The 9,143-nt window shown below is 40.8% G+C and overlaps 1 long non-coding RNA gene across 1 annotated transcript; it reads left to right on the plus strand.

Moving 5' to 3' along the window:
• Positions 1-520: 520 nt before the first annotated feature.
• Positions 521-1,742, plus strand: LOC123732119 (uncharacterized). Its single transcript, XR_006762975.1, has 3 exons — positions 521-892; positions 1,314-1,482; positions 1,683-1,742. It is a non-coding gene; the product is annotated as an uncharacterized lncRNA (long non-coding RNA).
• Positions 1,743-9,143: the final 7,401 nt, after the last annotated feature.

Raw genomic sequence — 9,143 nt, forward strand, 5'->3', positions numbered from 1 at the left:
ACTGGATCCTCCTCTTCTTTTACAGTAACATCCTCCTCCTCTTTCACTCTGAATGCGTCTTTTTCTTCTTTAACTGTAACAGCTTCACCCTCTACTTGTTTTTGTATTGAAACAGCCTCCTCTTCCTCCTCCTCTTTGACGAGAGCTTCTTTCTGCGTCCAGCAGGCCTCCTCTTCTTTAGCAGGAGAGTAGATTAGTGAACTCATGGTCGGAGATGTTAGCTAGCTAGGCTAATGCTAACTTAACCAGCCCGCTAGCTGATCAATAACAGCGCCGTAAATATGAAATTAAAACGGATAACTAACTAGACGACAGAATTGGTTTTAAAACACAGTGGCTAATATACACTATAGCGTCTAATGAGCTTTATTGGTTCGGATATTTTGTCTAGCAAGCTACCGAGGTGGCTGACTAACTGTTGCTGCTGTTGAAAGAAGAGTTCCGTCCACTAGATTATACGTCACATCAACAGCATTACCTTAAATTCCCACACCGCCATCTGCTGACTGGAGTGGGTAACGCAGTAGAGTAAAATGTATATTTTATTGTCAGACAACAAGTTAAAGTGTAGGACGCATTAGTTTTTAGTCAGCAGTGTGACAACACAGTGTGGTTAAAGACTTACTAAGCTAGTTGTAGTCACGATATGGTTACCTATGAGTACAAACAGTTATGTTTTTGTGTTATTACATATTTATTAACTTATTTCTGGAAGTCTTCTAAACTACCCACAATGCACTGTGTTACATTGTTTGTATCCCAGTGTAGTGAAGTTTAACTCGGCAACTCGAACAAATTCTTATTTACATTGACGGCCTACCCCTGTATGAAGGACAAACTTTACTGCCCTGTTTCCAGTTGTCCACATGGCTGGAAGAACCTATTCAAGTAAGTAAGTAAATAGATTTTGAAAATGTAAAAAAAACCGATGTATTATTAGCTAACTAGCTACAGTGCAGGCTAACTCAAATGAGCTGCTAAATGAGCTAGCTATCTAGCCAACTTCAAATACTGTATAGATAGATAGGTAGCTGGTGATATTTAATTCACTTAGCTAGCGAACTTCATATTAGCTAGATATCTATTTATCACTGTAAAAAAACAAACTCCAAATGCATTTGTAGGTAGCTAGCTAACAGCCATGGAGGAGGGTGAAAGGATAGCAGCCCCAACTGTCAGTGAGAGAGGAGGCTATTCTGGATAGGGCAGGTACTTTTGTGTAGTTCCTGTCTCTAGAAGTGAGGACGGAGATAATAGTAACATAATATTCAGTGTGGTGTAATTTGACTATAATGAAGTCTGTTTCTTGTGAGGTTTTCTGTCCTCAGATAAAGAGCTCTATGAAAGCCAGTCTACATATGAAGAGGTCCCAATGAAGAGCAGTGGTTCTCAGTCCTGGGGACTCAGAGGGGAACATTGTTGTTTTTGCCTTCACACTGCACAGCTGATTCAAATGATCAACTCATCATCAAGCTTCAAGTGGTATTTATGTATTCATTTGTGATGCCATCCTTGATATGATTCTGTTATTGTCACATGCTACACATGTACATATGTGTGCCCATGCATCTATCAATCCAATGTTATCATGATTTGTTATCAGGGATATTATACTTTAGTAATCCACAATGACCTGGTGATGTAACAGTCTAATAATTACGTTGTCTTCCATATTCCTACAGAGACCTTGTAACTGGAGATTCCTTCAAAACGATTGCCTACAGTTACCGTGTAGGGCACTGCAAGGTTGGGTGACCAGGGTCATCTGGGACTGCCTCCTGGAGGAATTCAGGTGTGTGAAGGCTACCTGTGTCCTGCGTAACTTCATGAGGATGGACACGAGGACCAGGAGGGGATCTGCAGCTCGCCGCCGTGTGCCAGAGGAGGAGTCTGCTGCTCTGCAGGATGTTTCAAGGATGGGGTCCAACAACGCAGCAAGAGAGGCAATCCGTGTGCAGGAGATCTTCACCTCCTACTTCTTCAAAGAGGGTGCTGTTCCCTGACAACACCATAGATGTCACTATGCACAACCAAAAGCTCTTTTAAGAGCCATTCACATTTCAATAAGAGTATTCTTCCATTTACTGAGCTATGTCAACTGCAGTTATTCAATTCACAGTTTCTCTCCCTTTGATTTCTACTTCTCAGGTGAGGGTGCTGTTTAGGTAAGGGTGTGATGTCTGTGCAAAAACAAAACAGACTATTTTAAATCACCCATATTGAAAAAATGTAGAACAATTAGACACCCTATAACCCACACCTACACACTCATGTATCAATCTGATTGATGGATTGTGTTGTGCAGTAAGCAGGTTCAGGTGTATAACTGTGGCTCCTTCCACCTTCAAAGAATAGGCAAGAGGGCCAACCATGGAGAATAGTAAGACACTTCATTATTTCTATAACTACGCTGTATTGTTTGTCCTCATGTGTCCATTCATGTTTTTCAGCATAAAGTACTCTGCAGCCACTTAGTGTGGTGTGGACACCAGGTGAGGCCACACACAGATTCCTGTTGAACACTGTCGCTTTAACTACCTTATTTTCTCAATAACAGTCTCTCTCCTTCACTTCATCCCTCTCTCCTCTTCTCCCTAAATCCTCTAGGTTATATCAGCTGTGTCGACGAACCCCTCCTGCATCTGAACTGGCTACATAGAGGGCACAGCATGATCAGAGGTGAGAGGTCACTTGGTCAGGTCAACAGGAAGTATTATTAAAGAGATGCTTTACATTGAAATACAGACAGAGATGCAGTAGTCCCAGAGTGAATGATCCCAGGTCAGTTTATATTATACAGGAAGTATTATTAAAGAGATGCTTTACATTGAAATACAGATAGAGATGCAGTAGTCCCAGAGTTAATGATCCCAGGTCAGTTTATATTATACAGGAAGTATTATTAAAGAGATGCTTTACATTGAAATACAGACAGAGATGCAGTAGTCCCAGAGTTAATGATCCAAGGTCAGTTTTACATTTCACCTCCTGATTGATGACTAACAATGTTAGAATAAAAAATAAAAACACAAGGTTTAAACATGCTCTCTCTCTCCATCTGTCTCTTGTCTGCAGGTATGTTTTGATGTGAGAGGATGCCAACCCCCAGTCCCATCATCGCCACCTCACCTGCTTTTAAGAACCTTTGGGTCGACGAGAGACACTATTATGTAATTGTGATGAACTGAGAGAATATTTATGTAGCACTGTGATTCATTAATCATGTGCTGCCTTCCCTGCTCCTATGTGCTTACCTCTTTCCCTTTCTGTCTTTTACACCTCTCTCACCACCTCCTCTTTCTTCCTCTGTTTTTATAATGCACAACAGATGTGCATTGAAGTACAGATTAAACTTGTATTTATAACACTTGGATAATGAGCTTTTCAATAAAGCGTTTCACATTCTCTACTGGTTGAAATGAAGTGTAATGTGATGAAATACTCCACCTATCCTGTGTTTATCAGATCAATGCAGATGAAGAGCATTAGATGTTGAGATGAACCAGTGTTAGAGTATTTACATGATGCATAGGAAGTGTAGTGTACTGTTTTTTAACATTATATTTCTGTATATATGAATTAACTAGTTAAATCCTGTTTCTAGTCTATTAGTTACAATGTGTAACCATTGATGTCCCAGGACCAAGATTGGTAAACACTGTTGAAGTGTATAATTGTAATACATACATGCATACACAGCGTCATTCAAAGACTGGAATTTGATACTCCTGGTATTGGATATGACTGAAAAATAATCTCGAAGACATTCATACCTAAACTGCACCTTTATTTGCCAAGGTAGAGTACATGATCAGTGAATATATTAAATGTACAGGCTACAATGTGGGGATCTCATGCATGGTAATAACTACATGTATATACGACTTGCATCCTTGGTACAACATGATATTATATTCTACTCAATCCATAGGCTTCATTAATGTCATTCAGGCTGTTTTGAAGTTGATACAACTGGCTATGATAGCTGAGGTTCATAGGTTCTGAACTAATATGTATACCAAACGTTTGGGTCCATACACAGATCGGCTAGATAGCTAGCTACACATCCATAGGCATACAGGTATTTTAATCATCCACTGCACAATAAGCAAGAACATAGCTAGCTACGTTATTTCATCTATCTGCATGGCAAATATCAGCAAGGCAAGCTTACAAAATTGTACATTCAATTTGCAGTAAATTCTTCAGCTAACTAGATTCTATACATCCACTGTTTCACAAAACGACAGCCTGGTTTGCTGGTTGTTTCAGGAGTCCCTAAATCAACCAGAATGACAATTTCATCCTCATGTCACAACACCCATAAAGCTAGCCAGCTAGCTGGCTAATGTTAGCTAGTCAGCTAGCTGGCTAATGTTAGCTAGTCAGCTAGCTGGCTAAAGTTAGCTAGTCAGCTAGCTGGCTAATGTTAGCTAGCTAGCTATTGTTAGCTAGTCAGCTAGCTGGTTAATGTTAGCTAGTCAGCTAGCTGGCTAATGTTAGCTAGTCAGCTAGCTGGCTAATGTTAGCTAGTCAGCTAGCTGGTTAATGTTAGCTAGTCAGCAAGCTGGCTAATGTTAGCTAGTCAGCTAGTTGGCTAATATTAGCTAGTCAGCTAGCTTGCTAAATCGCGATTTTCGTAAATGAACTTTATGATAAAAAAAAGCATAATCGTTTGTCTCTACATTAACTAACATTCCTGTCAACTGTACATGTTTCTGCATGATTCGTTATGACGTTATAATCCCTTACATTTGCTTCCATCCTAGTATTTCTGTCCGCCATCTTTGATCCAGTTCAGTTCTGTGTAGGGGTATCCCTCTCTCCTAGTGTTTCTGTCCGCCATCTTTGATCCAGTTCAGTTCTGTGTAGGGGTATCCCTCTCTCCTAGTGTTTCTGTCCGCCATCTTTGATCCAGTTCAGTTCTGTGTAGGGGTACCTCTCTCTCCTAGTATTTCTGTCCGCCATCTTTGATCCGGTTCAGAATCTGTGTTGGGGTACCCCTCTCTCCTAGTATTTCTGTCCGCCATCTTTGATCCAGTTCAGTTCTGTGTAGGGGTACCCCTCTCTCCTAGTGTTTCTGTCCGCCATCTTTGATCCAGTTCAGTTCTGTGTAGGGGTACCCCTCTCTCCTAGTATTTCTGTCCGCCATCTTTGATCCAGTTCAGTTCTGTGTAGCTGTACCCCTCTCTCCTAGTATTTCTGTCCGCCATCTTTGATCCAGTTCAGTTCTGTGTTGGGGTACCCCTCTCTCCTAGTACTTCTGTCCGCCATCTTTGATCCAGTTCAGTTCTGTGTAGCTGTACCCCTCTCTCCTAGCATTTCTGTCCGCCATCTTTGATCCAGTTCAGTTCTGTGTAGGGGTACCCCTCTCTCCTAGTATTTCTGTCCACCATCTTTGATCCAGTTCAGTTCTGTGTAGGGGTACCCCTCTCTCCTAGTATTTCTGTCCGCCATCTTTGATCCAGTTCAGTTCTGTGTAGGGGTACCCCTCTCTCCTAGTATTTCTGTCCTCCATCTTTGATCCAGTTCAGTTCTGTGTAGGGGTACCCCTCTCTCCTAGTATTTCTGTCCGCCATCTTTGATCCAGTTCAGTTCTGTGTAGGGGTACCCCTCTCTCCTAGTATTTCTGAAGAAAGTCTAACAGTCACTAGTGCAGCAGCAGCATCCCCCGGTCCTAGTGTCGGCCCGGTAAGAAGTTTAAGATGCGATGGAACGGTTGACGACAAAATATAAATCACAGAAAAAATATATTGACTGATATTGATTTATTTGGGGGGGGGGGGGCTAATGAATATTTTAGGACCAGCGATGTTCCTTATTCCTACCCTTTAACTTTTTGTCTGACAAATTAACATTTTACTCAACTGCGTTACCCACTCCAGTCAGCAGATGGCGGTCTGGGAATTTAAGGCGATGCTGTTGGTGTGACGTATAATCTAGTGGACGGAACTCTTCTTTCAACAGCAGCAACATTTATTCGGACACCACGGTAGTTTGCTAGACAAAATAGCCGAACCGATAAAGCTCTTTAGACACGTTAGTGTATATTAGCCTCTGTGTTTTAAACCCACTACTGTCGTCTAGTTAGTTATCCGATTTAATTTCATATTTACGGTGTTGTTGTTATTATTCAGCTAGCGGGCTGGTTAAGTTAGCATTAGCCTAGCTAGCTAACATCTCCGACCATGCGGTCACTGAGCTACTCTCCTGCTAATGAAGAGGAGGACATCACAGTAAAACAAGAAGTAGAGGGTGAGGCAGTTACTGTGAAAGAAGAAAAAGACGCGTTCAGAGTGAAAGAGGAGGAGGATGTTTCAGTAAAAGAAGAGGAGGATGCAGTTTATGGAGAGGAAGAGGGGGAGATGACTGTTACATCGATAGAGGAGGAAACTGGACATCTGGGCCCGGTTTCCCAAACGCATCCTAAGGCTGTGGTTGGTTCTAATGATGAATTTAGCCATAAGATGGTTTTGAGAAACCGTTCCCTGATTAACACTAGTAAGTACTGTCTTAAATACAGAGGCACAAACTCTGCAGTTGTTGAACTGATGTGTGGTGTTAAAGCGGAAATCTGCAATAGTTACATCTATATTTGGACTTTTAAATTATTTATTTATAGCCATTGATTCTTGAAGAATATAACACATGCCTCATGAGCTTAGTTCAACTGTTGTACCCCATCAGAACCCCAAATAAGCTTTTTTTTACTCCAATGTTTAGAAATGTAAATCAACACTGTATAGCCTCAACATGGTTAAAACTTTAATGTTGATATTATGGATGGTCATTCCTTGCATCCATAGGTCAGTCTATGAATTTGAGAGTAGTTACATTTCTCCAGACCCATCATCTTATTACCAAAACAGTGGTGGAATTACAGCTTTGTTATTGTTTGGACTGCAGATTGGTTGATAGATTGTGTGGCTTTTTTAAAGGGACAACCTAGTTTTTAAACAGAAACAAAATGGCTGCCCAGAGACTTGGTTTGGTGAACAGCTGAGGGATGGGAGCTGGAGAAATGTAACCACTCTCACATTCATAGGGACCTCGTCAAGAAGTTCAGACATCTTGGCGTAACAGTTATAAGGTGTTGGCTTGACTTTCAGTGGACCCAGGTTTGAGTTCAGCTCAGGGCCTCCCCCTGAATTCACTACACTATGAATACAAAGACTGGCCATCCATGATGTCATAATGATAGTTTAACCAGGTTTCTAGGATATATAGTATATTCTAGAATTCATCCATGATGTCATAATGATAGTTTAACCAGGTTTCTAGGATATATAGTATATTCTAGAATTCATCCATGATGTTATAATGATAGTTTAACCAGGTTTCTAGGCTATATAGTATATTCTAGAATTCATCCATGATGTTATAATGATAGTTTACCCTGTTTGGGATAGGGGGCAGTATTTTCACGTCCGGATAAAAAACGTACCCGATTTAATCTGGTTACTACTCCTGCCCAGAAACTAGAATATGCATATAATTAGTAGATTTGGATAGAAAACACTCTAAAGTTTCTAAAACTGTTTGAATGGTGTCTGTGAGTATAACAGAACTCATATGGCAGGCAAAAACCTGAGAAGATTCCATACAGGAAGGCCCTGTCTGATAATTTGTTGTCCTTCTGCATCTCTATCGACATTACAGCATCTGTGCTGTAACGTGACACTTTCTAAGGCTTCCATTTGCTCTCTAAAGCCACCAGAAAGTGGAATGGGGTGTCTGCTGTCTCTGGGCAAAGTACAGCAGCTCTGTTTGTGATCAGTCAGCCTGGGGACAGTGAGACTGAGATGCGCGTTCACGAGAATTCAAATTTTTTTTCTTTCAGCCTTTGAATGAATACAACGTTGCCCGGTTGTAATATTATCGCTATTTTACGAGAAAAGTAGCATAAAAATTGATTTTAAACAGCGTTTGATATGTCACAAAAACCAAAACCACAGCTAAATGCAGCACTAACCTTTGATGATCTTCATCAGATGACACTCCTAGGACATTATGTTATACAATACATGCATGTTTTGTTCAATCAAGTTCATATTTATATCAAAAACCAGCTTTTTACATTAGCATGTAAAAAGCCCATAGAGGTTAACCCGGCGATGTCATTTTCAAAATAGCCTCCAACACTCTACTCAGCAAACTGGATGCAGTCTATCACAGTGCCATCCGTTTTGTCACCAATGCCCCATATACCACCCACCACTGCGACCTGTACGCTCTCGTCGTCTGGCCCTCGCTACATATTCGTCGCCAAACCCACTGGCTCCAGGTCATCTATAAGTCTTTGCTATGTAAAGCTCCGCCTTAACTCAGCTCACTGGTCACCATAGCAACACCCACCCATAGCACGCGCTCCAGGAGGTATATCTCACTGGTCATCCCCAAAGCCAACACCTACTTTGGCCGCATTTCCTTCCTGTTCTCTGCTGCCAATGACTGGAACGAATTGCAAAAATCGCTGAAGTTGGAGACATATATCTCCCTCACTAACTTTAAGCATCAGCTATCTGAGCAGCTTACCGATCGCTGCAGCTGTACACAGCCCATCTGTAAATAGTCCATCCAACTGCCTACCTCATCCCCATGTTTTTATTTACTTTTTTGCTCTTTTGCACCCCAGTATTTCTACTTGCACATCATCATCTGCACATCTATCTCTCCAGTGTTAATTTGCTAAATTGTAATTACTTCACTACTATGGCCTATTTATTGCCTTACCTCCGTACTCCATTTGCACACACTATATATAGATTTTTCTATTGTGTTATTGACTGTTCGTTTGTTTATCCAACGTGTAACTCTGTTGTTTTTGTCACACTGCTTTGCTTTATCTTGGCCAGGTTGCAGTTGTAAATGAGAACTTGTTCTCAACTAGCCTACCTGGTTAAATAAAGGTGAAATACATATATATTTTTTTTTAATCTTAGCTTTATTGACAACACTCAAATGGATACTGTCATTAACGCAGTTCTTCAATAATTACACATAATACTTAATACTGTAGATGTTTAGTTACAGTCACATGATCAACTATCAGAAGATCCAGGAAATACTTTTCTGAATGACAGTCAAATTACAAACATCACGACATGCAACAACAACCAAAGTGCTTCTTCATTCATTACTCT

This window comes from Salmo salar, unplaced genomic scaffold, assembly GCF_905237065.1.
Source record: "Salmo salar unplaced genomic scaffold, Ssal_v3.1, whole genome shotgun sequence".
NCBI classification, from domain to species: Eukaryota; Metazoa; Chordata; class Actinopteri; order Salmoniformes; family Salmonidae; genus Salmo; species Salmo salar.